The 18040-nt window shown below is 40.3% G+C and overlaps 1 protein-coding gene and 1 non-coding gene across 4 annotated transcripts in view; one reads left to right on the top strand and one right to left on the bottom strand.

Moving 5' to 3' along the window:
* KCNAB1 (potassium voltage-gated channel subfamily A regulatory beta subunit 1) overlaps positions 1-18040 on the bottom strand; it is a 391355-nt gene that overhangs the window by 354922 nt on the left and 18393 nt on the right. The window lies entirely within an intron of this gene.
* LOC146397551 (small nucleolar RNA SNORA70) lies at positions 13247-13381 on the top strand. The gene has a single exon (XR_014825387.1). It is a non-coding gene; the product is annotated as a small nucleolar RNA SNORA70 (small nucleolar RNA).

Here is an 18040-nt window from a genome sequence, read left to right as displayed (position 1 = left end):
TGGTTCGGGTTCAACCCCTGGCCTGGGAACATTTGCATGCCACAGGCACAGCCAAAACTAAAACAAACACAAACAAACAAAAAGGAATGAGACGAATCATTGTAAGCAGTTAAAAACATATCATACATTTTCTAGAAAACTTCTGGGTATCAAGCATTTTCCTTTGACATTGAATATTCCAGGAAAGTTATTAGACAAACCAAAATAAATGTCTATTATTTTAAAAGTCTAGATAGGTAAGTACCTCCTTCACCACACTGTAACATGCCCTGTGTCCATGGCTAGTCAGTCAGTGTGGCAGAGTAAAACAAGCATTAGTTTATGAGTCAGATTAGCCTGGTTCCACACCTGGCTCTGGCATTTCCTGGCTATATGACCATTATTGGAATAGCTCACCTCTCCAACTGTTTGCTTCTGTAGAAGATGGAAATGTCTATAACTGCTTTATAGGATTGCTGTCAGGAGTAAGTTAGAAATAAGATTAGAGAATCTGGTTGGAAACCCAGCTTTCTACCATTTATCAGCTGAGTGACCTCTGACAAGTTACCTAATCACTCTAAGCCTAAATTTTCTCAACTATAAAAGGAGGGAAATAATAATAATAGTTCCAAGCTAATAAGGCTGATGACTTGGGTGCCTGAAACAGTCTGTGTTCAGTATTTGTCAAGTAATATAATAAGTCGATGTTAAAGTGTCTAATGCAGAGTCTACCACATATACCAATAAGAAGTATTTTTATTATTATTACTCTTACTGGGAGGATTTACATCAAAAATGCAACTACTATCATGAGGGGAAAGCAGTCTTTTATTACAAGCAATTATAGCTTCTAAGGGAGAACTCTAGCATTTGAAGTAATTTAATCTTCTAAATGAAACTGGCTTTGAGCTAGAGCATTGACAAAGCAATATGTAATCTCATCACTTTTAATCTCTTCGACTGATAGCTTTGGTGTCTGCAGTTATTGCCCTGTTTTAGCAGCCAGAACTCTTCTTATAGAGTTATTTCATGCAATGTTGGACAGAGAGATAAAGCACTGGTGAAATGGGCTCAGTTATATGACACGTACTTTCTGAGGGAGCCCAGAATGGGCTGGTCCCTCAACCTAAAATGACTGAGCCCCTCAGCATGAAGCCATAAGAGGATTCAGCCAGAAAAACTACAGGGGAATCCAAACCAGAGGATTACAAAGGATATATTTTTAAAAAAAACTTATCTTTTGTTTTATAAGGTTTATGTATCCCTTTCTGGAATAGGGAGGAAAAACATAAATGGACAATTTAATTTTTTTCCAATAATTAGTACTTACATATGGGTTTTGGAATTAGCACAGGACTATAAACTCTCTTCTCAAATCTCCACTATTTTGAAAATTCTACTATGCCAAACACATAATAAAAGCTTAGTAAATATTCTTTGAATTTCAATTAATCAATAAGTTAATTTCAATGATTTCAGTAAAATAAAATCCTAGGCAATACTGGTGGTTCTCAACCAGGATGGGACAGCAGGAATTCATCATAGTATCTGCATAAAAAGTGACTAATGAGAAATAAATTTATTTCATCCAAAAACATTTATTCTATATCTATAGTATGCTAAGTACATAGACTTTCAAAAATAAAGATATATTATATTCTCTATCCTCTCAAGATTAAATAGATAAACCCCTCTTCCAACTCAACGGGCTCTCAAGGAAGAGAATTCTAGAAGGTTTCTGCTCCCTTCCTACCACTTCCTTCCACTGAACAACAGGACAAAGTTGTAAGAAAGGGAAAGTCCAGCTTCTAGCCTGCTCTGTCCAGCTACCCTCTCCTCCCCACCAGTTTTGGCAGAATGGCCTCTCAACTTTATGGAGTAGAATTTCTGGAGCAGTACCTCAGAGTCATAGTGCACTTGAGCCAGAGTTAAGTCATCTTAGCAGTTTCCTTAGCTCATGGTTGTTAACCCTTGGGGGCATATCAGCTCACCTGGGGATATTTTTCAAAATAACCTTTGCCTGTCTCCCAGGTTCAGATATGTTCTGGATGATGTGAGGAGTGGAATAGGCCTGCAGCGCTGTCCCTAGTTAAGAAGCACTGGCAAAGTCCAAGATTTTGATATCGTCCACAGGAATATAAGGAACTTGCCCAAGATCATAGAGAAACTTCAAATCCAGGTCTGCTTACTCCAAATACCAATCTTTCTCTAATCCTAGAATCCCAAGTTGAGCTCTAGGAAGTCTGGTGACCCTCCTAAATCATATGTAAAACTTGGATATGAGTGAATATGCACATTTAACTGGGGATAGGGTCCATGGCTCTTAACAGATTCTCAAAAAGATCCCTCAGCCACCAAACTTAAAAAATATAACTTCAAATTTGCATTGGCTGTTTCCCAGGCAACTCTGAAAAATGTCTGGGTAGAGTGGGGCAGGACCAGCCATGTCTGACTGGGTCCTTCCATCATGTGATTTGAAGAGTGCAGTTTGAGCCCCACTCTATAAGAGCTCCTCAATGTACTCCTGGACTTTTGCCTGAATTCTCCTTATACATTAAATGATTTTTCCCTATTTGAATAAAGATGCCCTTCGAGAAATAAAACAAGTCATTATCATACACGGTGGAGATGAACTCATTATACTGCTTCCAGAGTGCCCATGGAGGAGCTACAAGCATATTTGGAGGACAGGGAGGAGGCCGTCAGACCACAGGGACCACCCCCCCTCACTGGAGGAATGGGGACAGCCCGACAGAGAAATAGCCATGAAAATAGGAGACAGATGAGCTTCCAAAGCCCAAAACATCCCTTTACTGACAGCTGTGCAGAATATAAATCTAAACTCATGGCAAAAGATCAGAAGCCTCATGAGCAAACTGATCGTTTGACTGAGATCACTCTAAGCCCTGTGGCATTCTCTATCAAACAAATAAACAGGTAAGTAAAAAAATAAATCACATGACAGCCAGGGAAGCATCATGTTGCCCTGAAGGATTCCACTAGCATCTGGCAGAGTAAGCTTGAAACTGGCACATCTTATACAAATGAGAGTTCACTGAAGATGCCCCCTCACTTGCAGCCCAAATCATGTGGCTTCCTACTGCCTCTTTACATGACTGCATCTGCAGCTCCACACCTTCTGCTCTCACTGGGCTGTGAGACCAAGAGAACCAGTGGAAGCAACCACTTTTGCGAAATATGAGCTCCTCCAACCCTTTGACCTCACTCACACCTGACATTTTGGGGCAGTTAGCCACCTATACACAGACCTACAGAAAGATCTGACAGATATACAGGTTCCTGATTTCCCTGACTATATGCTAATACTATATGTTTATGCTTTGATTATATGCTAAAACAATCAAGCTATCAGAGAAGGCTTACCCCATTTCTTATGATGCAGGTCACTGTGGGGAAATTTTTATTTTCTTGAGTGCCATAGATCCTAATGACGAGTTTACTTCCCCCCACCCCACCCCAACCCTCAGGACAGCTGTTCGCACAGCTAGAGAGCTCCTCCTGCTGAATTCTCATCCAGGAACCTGCAATAAAGCAGCACCTCCTTATAAGCCCTGAATATAGTGTATTGTCAGCCACATAACTTTTTTAATTCTTACCTGGGGACAATCCACTAAAAATAATTTATTCCTTGAAGGGAGCAAAGATAGAAAATATTAAGAATTTAGTCCCTAAAATTAATGTTCAGTGAATTGGAGACAAGAACACTAGACCTGAGTAATATCTTTCTTCCCAAATGGACAAGGTGTTAGGTTCTCTAGAGAAACAGAACCAACAGGAGTGTGTGTGTGTGTGTGTGTGTGTGTGTGTGTGTGTGCGCGTGCGCGCGCACACACACACACATGCGCGCGCGCTCATGCAGAAAGAGAGAGAATATACATAAATATATGTATATATAAAGAGATTTATTACAAGCAGTTGGTTCATATGATTATGGAGGTTGAGAAGTTCCACTGTCATCTGAAAGCCAGGGACCCAGGAGAGCTGGTGCTGTAGTTCTAGTCTAAGTCCAAAGGCATGAGGGCCAGGAGAGCCCATGGTGTAAGTCCCAGCCTGAGGACAGGAGACAACCCATGTCTCAGTTCAAGCAGCCAAGCAGAAAGCAAATTTTCCCTTTCTCTGCCTTTTTGATCTATACGAGCCTTCAACTGACTGAGTGCTGTCCACTCACTTTGGGGAGCACAATCTCTTTTCTAAGTCTACCAACTCAAATGCTAATCTCTGCTGGAAACACACCCTGAGACACAGCCAGAAATAATGTTTAAACAAATATCTGGGCTTTCTTTGGCCCTGTCAAGATGACATAAAAGTAACCATCACATACATCTTGCTGCACTTTTGTGGGTTCTATAGAGACTTTAGAGTCAATGATCTCATTTAAAGATGGAGAAAACTGAGGTCCCCAGAGAGGTTAAGAGAATTAGATCTCACAGATAGTTGATGGTGATGCTGGAAATAAAACCTAGATGGACTGTGCTATTTTTTTTTCTTACCACCATTGTATGATAGTAGTTCTTATTACCCAAATAGTTCATCATCCAGTTCTAGTACATTTAACATTTTTAATTAATTGGTTGAAATAGAAAGACTCCCACTTCCAGAGGATCAATTTTTCTTCTTCTCTTTTTCTCCTCCTCTTCCCAATGCCTTGCTATGTCTCCCATCATTCTTTCATCTCAGAAATATTTTGGCCAACTCATCAGTCAACTTGATAATAGTTCTGTTACCTCCCACAGTGAAATTAGGGGTACAGATCTTAAGACATCATAGATGTGCTGTGAGAAGAGTACTGAGTCTGTTTCTACTGAACATACAGATTTCATGGCAAGGTCTTATAACCAGGTTCCTTACCCTTCTCAGAAGTTGACACAGTGAGTTGAGGCATCTGACATTCAGACTTTCTTCCAGGCTTTTCTTTCCCTTAAGAGGAGGATGCTTTGCTAGACAACACTTGTCAGGTGCTTTAGATGAGCCCTATGTGTCTTTCCCCAGCCCCAATCTTTACATCCAGAGGTGTTGGTGAAGTCGTGTGGGGCTACAAAGACAGGTTGCAACCACTCTGTCTTTAAAAGCATCAAATATACCCTCAGCTCTTTCTGTGGCTGGTAAAACCCAGGCTCAGAGCCTCTTCCTAGCCTCTCATATGGCCCCAGGGACCTTCAGGATCAGACCTCAGTCCTTTGGTCTGAGAGCCTTTTTTATTTATTTATTTATTATTATTATTATTATTATTATTATTATTATTTTGTCTTTTTAGGACCATACCCGCGGCATATAGAGGTTCCCAGGCTAGGGGTCTAATCAGAGCTGTAGATACTGGCCTATGCCACAGCCACAGCAACACAAGATCTGAGCTACATCTGCAACCTACACTGTAGCTCACGGCAACACCAGATCCTTAACCCACTGAGCGAGGCCAGGAATTGAACCTGCATCCTCATGGATCCTAGTTGGATTTGTTACCGCTGAGCCACAAGGGGAACTCCTACTCTGAGAGCCTTATCTCCCAGTCTTATCTTCCTATATGACCTCATGATGACTGGATCAATTTAAATAAAGAGGCCTTCTTGGAGTTCCCGTCGTGGTGCAGTGGTTAATGAATCTGACTAGGAACCATGAGGTTGCGGGTTCGGTCCCTGCCCTTGCTCAGTGGGTTAAGGATCCTGCGTTGCCGTGAGCTGTGGTGTAGGTTGCAGACGTGGCTCGGACCCCGCGTTGCTGTGGCTCTGGCATAGGCCGGTGGCTACGGCTCCGATTCAACCCCTAGCCTGGGAACCTCCATATCCTCCATATGCTGTGGGAGCGGCCCAAAGAAATAGCAAAAAGACCAAAAAAAAAAAAAAAAAAAAAAAAAAAGAGGCCTTCTATCTCCCCTCAGTGACCACTACCCAATGGCTACTGGCCTAGATATAAGTGGCCCATCAATATCCTTCATTCCCTTTTTAAAAATGTCATTTGAAGTATACAACAAAGCATTGCTTAAAAATTCTGTTATGAAATTCCACTGTCCCTATGCCTGTCACATCCCACCTTAGGGAATTTGAGTGTGTTTGCTCACAGCATCTAGTTTAATAACAGCTTCTAATGAATACAGATACAAAGAAAATCACCAGGTTTATGTGTGAATCCACTGGGCATCAAATGCTCATCTTGTTCCTAGTTCAACGATTTTTCTCAAAATTTCTTTAAACCCTCTGTACGTGTGTACAAAACACACACACACACACACACACACACACACACACACTGGGCATATTGCCAAGTAATACAAAACCCAGTCTACTGTGTTTTACTGTGTCCAGGTTGAGCTGAAATGCATTTAAAAGGTGTTTGTGATAAGGTTTCTTATTAAAGAACCTCCTTGCCTGGTACATATTCACATTCTCAGATACATTCTAGGAGTTTCCATTGTGGCTCAGTAGTTAACAAATCCAACTAGGAACCATGAGGTTGCAGGTTCAATCCCTGGCCTCACTCAGTGGGTTAAGGACCCGGCGTTGCCATGAGCTGTGGTGTAGGTTGCAGACGCAGCTCAGATCCCACATTGCTGTGGCTCTGGCATAGGCCGGTGGCTACAGCTCTGATTAGACACCTAGCCTGGGAATCTCCACATGCTGCGGGGCCCTAGGGAAAAAAAAAGAAGAAGTCAGATACATTCTACTCCCAGAAATCTCCTTTGACTTGGTCAGATTAAATAAATACAAAGAATCTACCAATAGGTTGAACTTCTTTGTCACTGATTTCAAAAAGAATTCCCAAAAAAGGACTGTCCAGAGAAAACAGTTGTTTATATTCTTAGAGATCTTAGGCTCTGTACAGTTTCAGTTCTCTGGGGGTAGGGGAATGGAGAGCCCTTGAAATAAACACTCAGGGCACTGGAGTACATACATATTGGACTCTCCTTTGTGGTTGGTTTATTCAAAGCAGAAAATGTTATGGAAATATGAGGAACTGTCTTCAGGGAGGACGTATTTCATATTCTTGTCCTTTAATGGTCCTAATGATATAAAATTGCATAAAATAAGTATTGCCACTAAATGAAAAGTATAAATCTCTTTCCCCTTTTGCTATCCAATTTCCCTCAAGGAGACTCTTTCAAGCATTCTACTTTATGGTCTGTGCTAATTTCTCCATAGCCAAAGGACCACTGGGGAGAAATTTATATCTGAAATGTAGTCATATGGATAGGGATTCCTCAGGAAAGCTACTATTCAATGACATTTATAGGGGAGAGAAACCAGTATAGACCATTCTTACTCTTGCAATGTTGTTTCAGGAAACAATATCATAGGTCAACCTGATATAAGTGGAAAATTTTTTAAGCATGTTTGTGTGTGTTGTTTCTATCTATGACCTGGTGCTCAGCTTTGATAAAAAATGGCCCTAAATACCATATTTAACCAACGATAAATTCTTATCCTTGTGTAAATCGCACAAAGGTATCACAATGTAATTGGCTTAAGTACAGAAACTCTGAGCACTCAATAACCTTTGAATCATGTCCCCGAAGCTATGTTTTGCGCACTTCACCCCCAGAGAGCAGTCTGTGGAATTCCTCTCTTCACCACAGTTTGAAGAAGAGATTTAGCTGATCAGAAAATGCAGTTTGCTCAGATCTAAGACAGGAAGATCTAACAGGAAGCTGGTGCCTTGTGAACCCAGAGAGAAGCCATTCTCAGGATGCACAGGCTTCAGCAGTAGAGGGAAAAGAGGGTCCTTGGAAATGAAGTTGATTAGGATATTGTACTTAAAACAAATTTTGAACAGAGACTGAAAGCCAAGGCCAATTAAAAATAGTCAAATATTCCATGTGGCAAGACCCACTCAAGAAAGGAAATTCAAGCAGGTCAAGAACAGGAGCTGTTCTCTTAGTCATCTCTGACTAAGGGGTTTTGCCAGTTCCTTCTTGAAGAGGGACAGAACATCATTGTTTGTTGTATATAATGAGACTTAAAATAACCGCATATGGTTTCCATTATACAGAGTGGGTCCAGGCATTTTCAACTAATTATTTTTCCATCTTCCTGAAGTCCCAGTGCAACCCCACTAGATGAAGATACTGGGGCTGAATGAACCTTATTCGGATAGCACAACCTGTCTGGTGCACTTAAGATTCTGACTCTGAGTGAGCTCCCTGGGTAAATATCATTCCTTACAAAATGTTGCTTTAAAGGCTTATTTATGTCTTGGACTACTATTAGATACAAAGAGATAGCATAAAGATTTAAGTGTATATAAATCAATTTAACAATGTAGCATGATAATGTTATGTAACAATTTTACATGATGTAGTATAAAAAGCATTCCTTGCCTTATTCTACTAGAAAAGAAATGACAGATGGAAGAGCACTTTCATTAGAGTAATGGACTTAAGAAGTTTTTCTTTCAACAAGTTTTTCATAGAAATGTGGAAAAACTACCTGAGGCACCTTGATTACTAACAAACTGATCTGGGAATTCTTGTTTACCTCTCAATATAAATTACTATGGTACAAATGTCCATATTAAAGACCCAACTTTTGAGAGTCCCCTTTGTGGTACAGCGGAAACAAAGATGACTAGTAACCATGAGGTTGCCGGTTCGATCCCTGGCGTTGGTCAGTGGGTTAAGGATCCTGTGTTGCCGTGAGCTGTGGTGTAGGTCTCAGACACAGCTCAGATCCTGCGTTGTTGTGGCTGTGTCTCCGATTCAACCCCTAGCCTTGGAACCTCCATATGCTGCAAGTGGGGTCCTTAAAAGGAAAAAAAAAAAGACTGAGTTTTTGGTGATTTTACTGTCCTCAAAATAGCACATCTTGCTGTTTCTTGAGCTGGTTTCTCACCAACTAACTTCACATGTACATTGATGTTATGAAAGGCAAGTGTAAGTATTTCCAAAATTCCACTCTTGAATACATGTTGATACATGCATGCTGTATTGCCTGAAATACAGTAGGCACTAAATATATACTTAATTATTGAGTGAATAAATGAACAACTAGATGTGGTAGGTGCTCTGTAAAGATTCTGTGAAGAAAGTTTAGGTGAATAAGATTTACTGTAGGAGTTCCCGTCGTGGCGCAGTGGTTAACGAATCCGACTAGGAACCATGAGGTTGCGGGTTCGGTCCCTGCCCTTGCTCAGTGGGTTAAAGATCCGGCGTTGCCGTGAGCTGTGGTGTAGGTTGCAGATGCGGCTCGGATCCCGCGTTGCTGTGGCTCTGGTGTAGGCCGGTGGCTACGGCTTGATTCAACCCCTAGCCTGGGAACCTCCATATGCCGCGGGAGCGGCCCAAGAAATAGCAACAACAACAACAACAAAAAAGACAAAAGACAAAAAAAAAAAAAAAAAAAAAAAAAAAGATTTACTGTATATTGGAAATTTAAGATATACCTTTTAATATTTTTACATCTCTGAATTGAATGCTTCTTATAGTAATAGTCTTAAAATTATGATAGGCAATGTGTGTCTTTCTTACTGGTACAGAAACTAGTAGTGCATCTTACAACTGACGGTGGTTTTGATTTTATGATTATCTTATGTCACATTTCTAGCTGAGAGAACATGTCTTGTGAAAAAAACTCACGTTATAAATATAGAAGAAATCTTAGAAGGCATCTTGTTATACCTTTCTCATTTAATAGACATCAAAACTGAGATCCGAAGAGGTCAAGACCCAAATAATTCATGTATTTCACAGAAATGTTGGAAGTAAAGACAGTTTTCCTGACTCTTCACTGAATATACCACACCATATCACTTTATTTCATAAATAACAATCTGCACTGATTTTTTTTTTTTGGTTAAAAAGCTATTTGGTTTTAAATTGGCTATTTGTTTTTATCAAAGATACCAGCTCTTATACATTTCAATGAGTTTTTGTTCAAAGTAGCACCTCTGAAAATTATAGACACTTTAATTCTATTGATGTTATCATAGCATAAAACATTTCTGGGGTTTGTTTGATATCATCTTCAGAGAAAGTTTATCTGTTAGAAAAGAAAATTAACCTTTTTACTTAGAACAGCAGTACTATTATTTCCTAGAGGGTGTTTCAGAAATTTGCAGAAGTGATTTGATCTTAACAATAACTTCATGGCCACGGCCTTTTAGTGGCTATGGGTTAAAGACAAGCTCATGCCTAATCTTTGTTGAAAGCTCCCTTCTCTCCCACCCCCTATTCTTTTGGTCCCTGTAAAAAGCTTCGTATGGCACCTGCTGCAGAATTCTGGCCCAGATGGACATCTCAGCCTGTACAACCACACCCTCGCACTTGGTCTGGGGTGTGGTATCCCCCCACCCCCAGAGAAAAGAATCATAGAAGAGGCTTGCAGGCCCTTCAGGAAAGGAATTCTGGGTATACAGGGAGAATGGTCCAGAAAGGGGAGCAGCTGGATGGGCACATACCTTGGGTCTCAAGGACTCTTTGTTCTATTGGGATCAGAATAGGGTCCTGGGCTGTCTAGGGCAGTGCTGGGTCATGCTGCCCTCCAAGCACAGTCCAGCACAACCAAGCAGTGCCTGTGTCCTGATGACTCCCAAATGTCCTGCCAAACTAAACCACGACAAATATAAACTGGTTCATAAGATCATAAAAAGTCTTATAAGAAGTTACACAAAAATCTCAGTCTTCTAGAAGGACTTTATTTGGAAGAGAGAAGCTTATATGAAATAAAGATCTTAATCATAAAAATTATTGACCAGTTTATTCACTGCACACATTCTGTCTGCCAATTTCAACTGCTCATTTAATAGGAAAGGTTGTCTGTGCAATAGTGCAGTTAACACAAAAATAAAGAAACTATTTTCAACCAGCTAATAGATGAAATTTGACAGCCCTTTAACAGATTTAAAACCACATAAGAGGAGTTCCCGTCGTGGCACAGTGGTTAACGAATCTGACTAGGAACCATGAGGTTGAGGATTCGATCCCTGTCCTTGCTCAGTGGGTTAAAGATCCGGCGTTGCCGTGAGCTGTGGTGTAGGTTGCAGACTCGGCTCAGATCCTGCGTTGCTGTGGCTCTGGCGTAGGCCAGAGGCTACAGCTCCGATTTGACCCCTAGCCTGAGAACTCCAAATGCCACGAGAGCGGCCCAATAAATGGCAAAAAGACAAAAAGAAAAAAGAAAACACATAAGAAGTACAGGACTCTCACTGACTTTTGTTACTTAGATTTGCTTTAAAATTCTCAATATTGAACCCTCTAACATTGTTGGTGGGAATGTAAATTGATGCAGCCACTATGGAGGATGGTATGGAGGTTCCTTAAAAAACTAAAAGCAGAGTTGACATCAATCCCATTCTTGGGCATATATCTGGAGAAAACTCTAACTCAAAAAGATAATACACCCCAATGTTCAAAACAGCACTATTTACAATAACCAAAACTTGGAAGCAACCTAAGTGTCCTATATATATGTGTATATATATATAGATGAGATTTGAAAGCCTCAAGAGTGTGTGTGTGTGTGTGTGTGTGTGTGTGTGTGTGTATGCACATACACATAATGGAATATTACTCAGCAATTAAAAGAATGAAATAATGTCATTTGCAGTAACATGGCTGGACCTAAAAATTATCAAAGTCAGAGAAAGACAAATATAATATGATATCACTTACATATGGAACCTAAAATATAATACAAATGAACTTACAAAACAGAAACAGACTCACAGACATAGAAACCAAACTTATGGTTACTAAAGGGGGTGAAGGGAGGGATAAATTAGGAATTTAGGATTAGCGCATACAAACTACCATATATTAAACAGATAAACAACAAGGTCCTACTGTATAGCACAGGGAACTATATTCAATATAAGCCATAAATTGAAAGTAATGTGAAATTTTTATATATATACATATATATATATGCATATTTATTTATTTTTTGTCTTTTTTGTCTTTCTAGGGCTGCACCCTCAGCATACGGAGGTTCCCAGGCTAGGGGTCCATTAGGAGCTCTTGCTGCCAGCCTACGCAAGAGCCATAGCAATGCCAGATCTGAGCCACATCTGTGACTCACACCACAGCTCACGGCAATGCCAGATCCTTAACCCACTGAGCGAGACAAGGGATAAAACCCAAAACCTCATGGTTCCTCATCGGATTCACTTCCTCTGCGCCATGACGGGAACGCCTATATATACATATATATAACTGAATCACTTTATTCTGTACCAGAAAGTAACACAACATTGTAAATCAACTATACTTATATTTTTAAAAGAAACAGAATCAATCTAGATTGAATTTTCAAGACTTCAAAATAAGTTTGAAATTTGAAAATAATCTCACACTCATAATGCCATACATATATATGGGCATTATTTTTTAAACCACCATATTGTTTCTGTTTTTTAAACAGCCAGCCTGGGTTTTCATGTATTTCCTCGTGATTTGCTACTGTGTTGTAGTGTGACCTTGGCAATTCACCCAAACACTCAAAATGAATATTTTGAGTCCCTTAAAAGAATAGCCCATATTATTGCCAAGTTATGTATACATGATTTAAAATTTTTCTAGCACAACGATAAAAATAATATATTGATATTATTTATTTGGGGGTTACTGCCCCTCTAGTTCTACTACACAATTTGTTTATAGAGCCTTACATTACATTACTATTTGTTTTCAAATGCATCCTCTGCTCCCCTTTTTTTATGGAAGGCTAAAGCCTCCAGGGCCTTTGTATGTATTAGAACCTGAGTGGGGCCTCCCCAGTCTGTGGGACTGCAAGGCAGTAACTAATGTGCCACTTCATTTGTAGTTCCTCCCACATTATAACACTGAGAATGATTTTCATACTACCCTTAAAAGTAAAGCCCAGCATGTTTTTTTGCCATATTATACTTTCTCATGACTTCTACAATTTATCTTGGCACATTACCTCTACTTCAAGTAAGGCCAGTTTCCTTTCTCTTAAAATGTACTCATTATCACTGAACATCCACATGTGGGAAGAAACAGGGGAGGTAAACTCCAGGCAGAAGCCGGGCAATGCCCCTCCTCAGTTCCCAACATCACAACATGCTTTCTTTTGCACGAGAGCAAAACCTAGGAATCCCTCACCCCCACCCCCTTCAGGAATCATTCTGAGATCCAAAGGGAAGGAAAGGCCTTATGAGAACACAGTAAACAAGTCCCCAATTCAACAAGATTTGAAATGGTGTTAAAAGTGGGAATTGATGATTTGTGTTAGAAATTAAAACAAGGAGTGGTCAGAAGTACAAAAGGGAAGTAAAGCATAAATCTAAAAGTAAAGTTACTCTGCTACCAATTAAGCCAACTGTGCTCTTTTTCTCATGGGAACCCGGTGTGCAATGGCTGTCAACAGCAGATTCCTTGGTAGTATATGCAGCCTGCTGCTTGTGCAAGTTGCCCTAAGGGGCCTTGGAGACAGGCCTTTCCAGTGAACACCCAGTCTTACCTCATGGTGCCCTCAATCTAGGCTCCAGACAGGTATGTGGGGTACCTTTGGAAAGCCCCAGGGAACAGAGACCAGGTCTCACATTGGCCAGGTCATCACATCCATCCAAGCTGTAAAACAAGGAGCATGTGATTGAGGCTCTATACAAGGCCATGTTTAAGTTTCCTGGCCACCAGAAGATCTATATCTCCAGGAAGTGGGGGATTTACTAAGTTTAATACAGAAGAATTTGAGGATGTGGTGGCAGAAAAGACGACTGAGGGGTCAAATACATCCCTAATTGTGGCCCCCTGGACAAATGGTGGGTGCTGCAGTCATTAGGACCTTGGCACTGACCCCTCCTATACCCACCAATAAATTCTACTCTCCTCACAAAAAAAAAAAAAAGAGTAATGTTAAAGATTAATACAAGTGAAAACATTAAATATACCCAAACAATTGCTCAGAAGAGGAAAGCTTAATGCAACATAGACGATCTGTGGAAGGAGCTGTGATGTTTGTTAATAGAGTCAACTTCACGCAAGATTTTGTTAATTAGGAGCAGGAACTCAGGAGAAACACGCAGTTCCACTGACTGTGGCAATTGCTACCTCCTCAATCCCTTCTATTCTGTGTTTCTAAGCTCCACCTCTCCCTTCTGTTGAATCTCCAGGATGACACAGAACAAGACCTTTGGTGCAGGCTCGTAATCTGCACATACTGCTGACCTCACAGTACACACATCTGTGTCCACCAGGCACTAGCTAACCCGCCCATCTGTCTGTGCTCACAGCCCAGCTTACAGAACTTTTGTGTTACATTCACCTTTCTTCTTCTGAGCAACTGAACAACCCATAGACCAGGCATCATGCTAGATGCCAGGAAAACAAGGGGCACATGGGCCCCTCTCCAGATATCTTCAAATGTAGTGAGAGAGCTGGTCATGTATATAAATAATTACAAACAGAGGCACATGGGGAGGAACACAGGTGGAAAGTGATCAGTTCTCAAGAGAGCACCTCATTTGTGACCCCCAAAAATCCCTGCTTATATACAGAATGGTGTGAGGATCGAATGGGACACTGTATCTTTTTTTTTTTTTTTTTTTTTTTTTTTTTTTTTTTTTTGCTTTTTAGAGCCACTCCTGTGTGGCATATGGAGATTCCCAGGCTAGGGGTCAAATCAGAGCTGTAGCCACCGGCCTATACCACAGCTACAGCAACACCAGATCCAAGCCGCATCTGCAACCCACACCACAGCTCACAGCAACGCTGGATCCTTAACCCACTGAGCAAGGCCAGGGATTGAACCCGCAACCTCATGGTTCCTAGTTGGATTCATTTCCACTGCGCCACAATGGGAACTATATCTGAAAAGTCTAATGCTCTTTTCTGGGGCACTCATCTTTATGTGTCCGGTCTTTCTTATCTGGTCTCGTCGAAACTCTAGTGTTCGGCAAAATGTCAGCAAACAAAGCAGGGCTAGAGGAAGCCATACTTCATATTTCACCAGTTTCCCAGATTAATTCACCATATTAGATAACTGATTCTGAAAGGCAGTCCTCCCCACAGCCAATGGGTTAAGAATCAGTTAGACCTAAGAAGGAGAATATGTGGGACATTGCAGGCAAGCGGCCCAGCACTGACTTTTGTACATTAGTATGCGTCATCCAGCCCCTCAGTCATCCTGGGAGGCCAGGATAACAAGTGATGAATCACCTTGTAGATCATAAGGCTGTGTGCAGAGTAAATGCGTCTTTGTACTCTGACGTCCATGCAATGTTTAGTCTTGATTTATTAATTCTGTACGATGGTTGTCATTGCTGCAAAAGGGTAATGAAATAACAAGATAAAGCTGATTTAAAAGTACTTCTTCATCTAAATGTCTACACTCAGCAAAAAGTCATGGCTGGGTTTGAACTGACAAGAATAAAGAAGTTCATGTTTCTCTTTTCCTAATTTTAGGGTTCAGCTGGTGCCAGAAATCTGCTCATCGTAGTAATTTAATCACCAGGGCCAAATAATCTTTCTCATTGACTTGAAAAATATCTGGATACATAAGGTAGCATAAATCAAAATGCCTTTTGGTGAGGCACATTCTGACACCTTCCCCATAACAGAGTTCTATTTACAAGTTACTAAATCAACCCCACTGCCGGATAGTAATTTGATACTTATTATTCATTATTCCTATACTCTCCCCCATGAGGTTGACATGATGGTTAACCAGAGCCCCCATGACCTGACTTGTCTCAAGGTAGGCAATTATGTAAAAAAAAAAAATTTTTTTAATGACATAGTTATTTTGAGACCCTGGAAAAAAATCCATAAAAGCAAAGTCAATCTTAAGGATTTTGAATTTGAGATTCCTGCCTGGAGTTGATATTTTAATGGAAGGCTACCCTGTTGGATGATGGAGATGTTCTGTATGTTCACCATCCAGTACAGTAGCCATTATCCTCATATGTATATTAAGTAGTTGACTGAGGCTAATGCCACCTAAGGAACTGAATTTTAATTTTAATTTAACTTAATGTCAATTAACTTTAACATATAGCCACATGTGACTAGTGGCTACCACATAGGATAGCACAGTATGAGTTCTGTTTTCAAATCCTACTGAATAAACCACATCTAGACTTAAATATTAAAAGCAGTTTTCCAAACTACATGAATATAATTCTTCTGCAATGGGTTATTAAGTTCAGGGCACCTAAGTTTTGTGAATCCCATAACTGATTTTGTAGACTGTGTAGCCTTGTTTTTCTGGTCTTATTTCTATCTTAAACCAGTGTCAGAGGGGATTTTAGCTTCTTTTGGTTAAGTTTGAAGCAGCTAATCAAATAAGGGAGATAAAGAGTTGTTTTATTAATTCGGAGCCAGCAAAGTAAGCAGACTTCCAGGCTGTTCCAAGATCAACCCGTACGTTTTTTAACCCAAAGGTGCAAGATGCTGTCTGGCAAACAGCTTCAATTTGAGTCACCAACAAGGTTGATCTGAAGAAACTTCACAGACACCACATGTCTACAAGGGATATTAGTGGCCACCTTATCCTTTTTAAGTAAAAGACTCCACGTCTTAATAACATCTGATTCTGAATTGCTGAAGACTCAGTTGAATGTTCAATGAAAATAAGACAACCGTCTTCTCAGGATGGTCAGGAGGGATATGATTGAAGGCAGTTGATGGGAGGTTTTGCGTTTTTTTTGGTTTTTGGTTTTGGTTTTGTTTTGTTTTGTTTTGTTTGCTTTTTAGGGCCGCACCTGCGGCATGTGGAAGTTCACAAGCTAGGGGTCAAATCAGAGCTACAGCTGCTAGCCTACACCACAGCCACAGAAATGTGGGGATCCAAGCCCCGCTGCAAACTACACCACAATTCATGGCAACGCTAGATCGCTGCATCGCAGACCCACGCGCGGCGGGGGGGGGAGGCCAGGGATCTAATCCGCATCCTTATGGATACCAGTCAGATTTGTTTCCTCTGAGACACGAAGGGGAACTCCTGGGAGGTTTTGTTTGGAGACCTAGTTAGCCTTATTAGTGTCTAGCACAATGTTTTGCATGTAGCAGGTGGTAAAAATTATTAGCTGATTGATTGCATACTTGATAGACCTAAAATTGGAAGAAATAGATTTACATATTGCACAAAAATAAACAGCTATAGTATTATTACTATATGCACTTTTTTGTTTAAAAACACCCAGTATAAATAGAACCTAAATACACAATCTATTCAATTTGGCAATGTTTAAAAAACCATTTTATGATTTCAAGTGATAAAATCACTTCAGATGTGAGTTTTCTAAAGGCTTCTTTTATGTGCCCAACACTGAAAATCAAGTATCCCAAGTGCATCGTTCTAATATTGTTCTGAGGTTTTGTAAATTCTTAGAGTGTTTTCAATATTCAAATAAAAAAACTCAAAATCATGTCATAAATAAGTAAATTGTGTTAGTAGTGTCTTTTTAATACAGGCAAAGCACACAATTATTTTTACAGATAAAAATGGAAATACCTTGCCAGTAATTCTTCACTCATTTTATCTGTGCTTACGTATATAGACATTTTGTAGGTATTTAAGTCAAAGATGATTCATTTTAGAAGTGTGAAGCCACAATGCTTTGCTTCTGTGGACTAGCCTTCAGAGATTATGCAGAAACCCATATGTGAGTAGAATTAAAATATTTTCAAAAGGTATAGATGGCTATATTCATAAAGAATATAAGACAAAAAGTGAAATGATAGATCTAAAATCAGCATGAAATGAAGTTATGGGGGGTGAAACCTCCCTCTGACTGAAGCCTGGCACACCCACATTTGGAATTAAGAAGTCAGATAAAAACCTTCTTTTTCTTGATTATCAGCCCTTTGGGAGGGTGGGCTGGGGGAGGGGGTTTGGAGTATGTGTGTGTGTGAACTAATCACTCCATCTTTCAGTCTGGTTACCAATAAAAGAGCCATTAAGAATAATATGACACATATGGAGTGCCTGTTGTGACTCAGCAAGTTAATAATCTGACTAGCATCCACAAGGATGCAGGTTCAAGTGCTGGTCTCACTCAGTGGGTTAGAGATTCAGCATTGCTGCAAGCTGTGGTATAGGTTACAGACACAGCCTGGATCCTGTGTAGCTGTGGCTGTGGCCCGCAGCTATAG

This window comes from Sus scrofa, chromosome 13 (assembly GCF_054392235.1).
Source record: "Sus scrofa isolate SSC_HxYL_T2T_F1_AM1 chromosome 13, Sscrofa_HxYL_maternal_Yorkshire_Landrace_v2.0, whole genome shotgun sequence".
Classification (NCBI taxonomy): domain Eukaryota; kingdom Metazoa; phylum Chordata; class Mammalia; order Artiodactyla; family Suidae; genus Sus; species Sus scrofa.
Note: the sequence above shows the minus strand (reverse complement) of the source record. Positions and strands in the feature narration are given on the sequence as shown.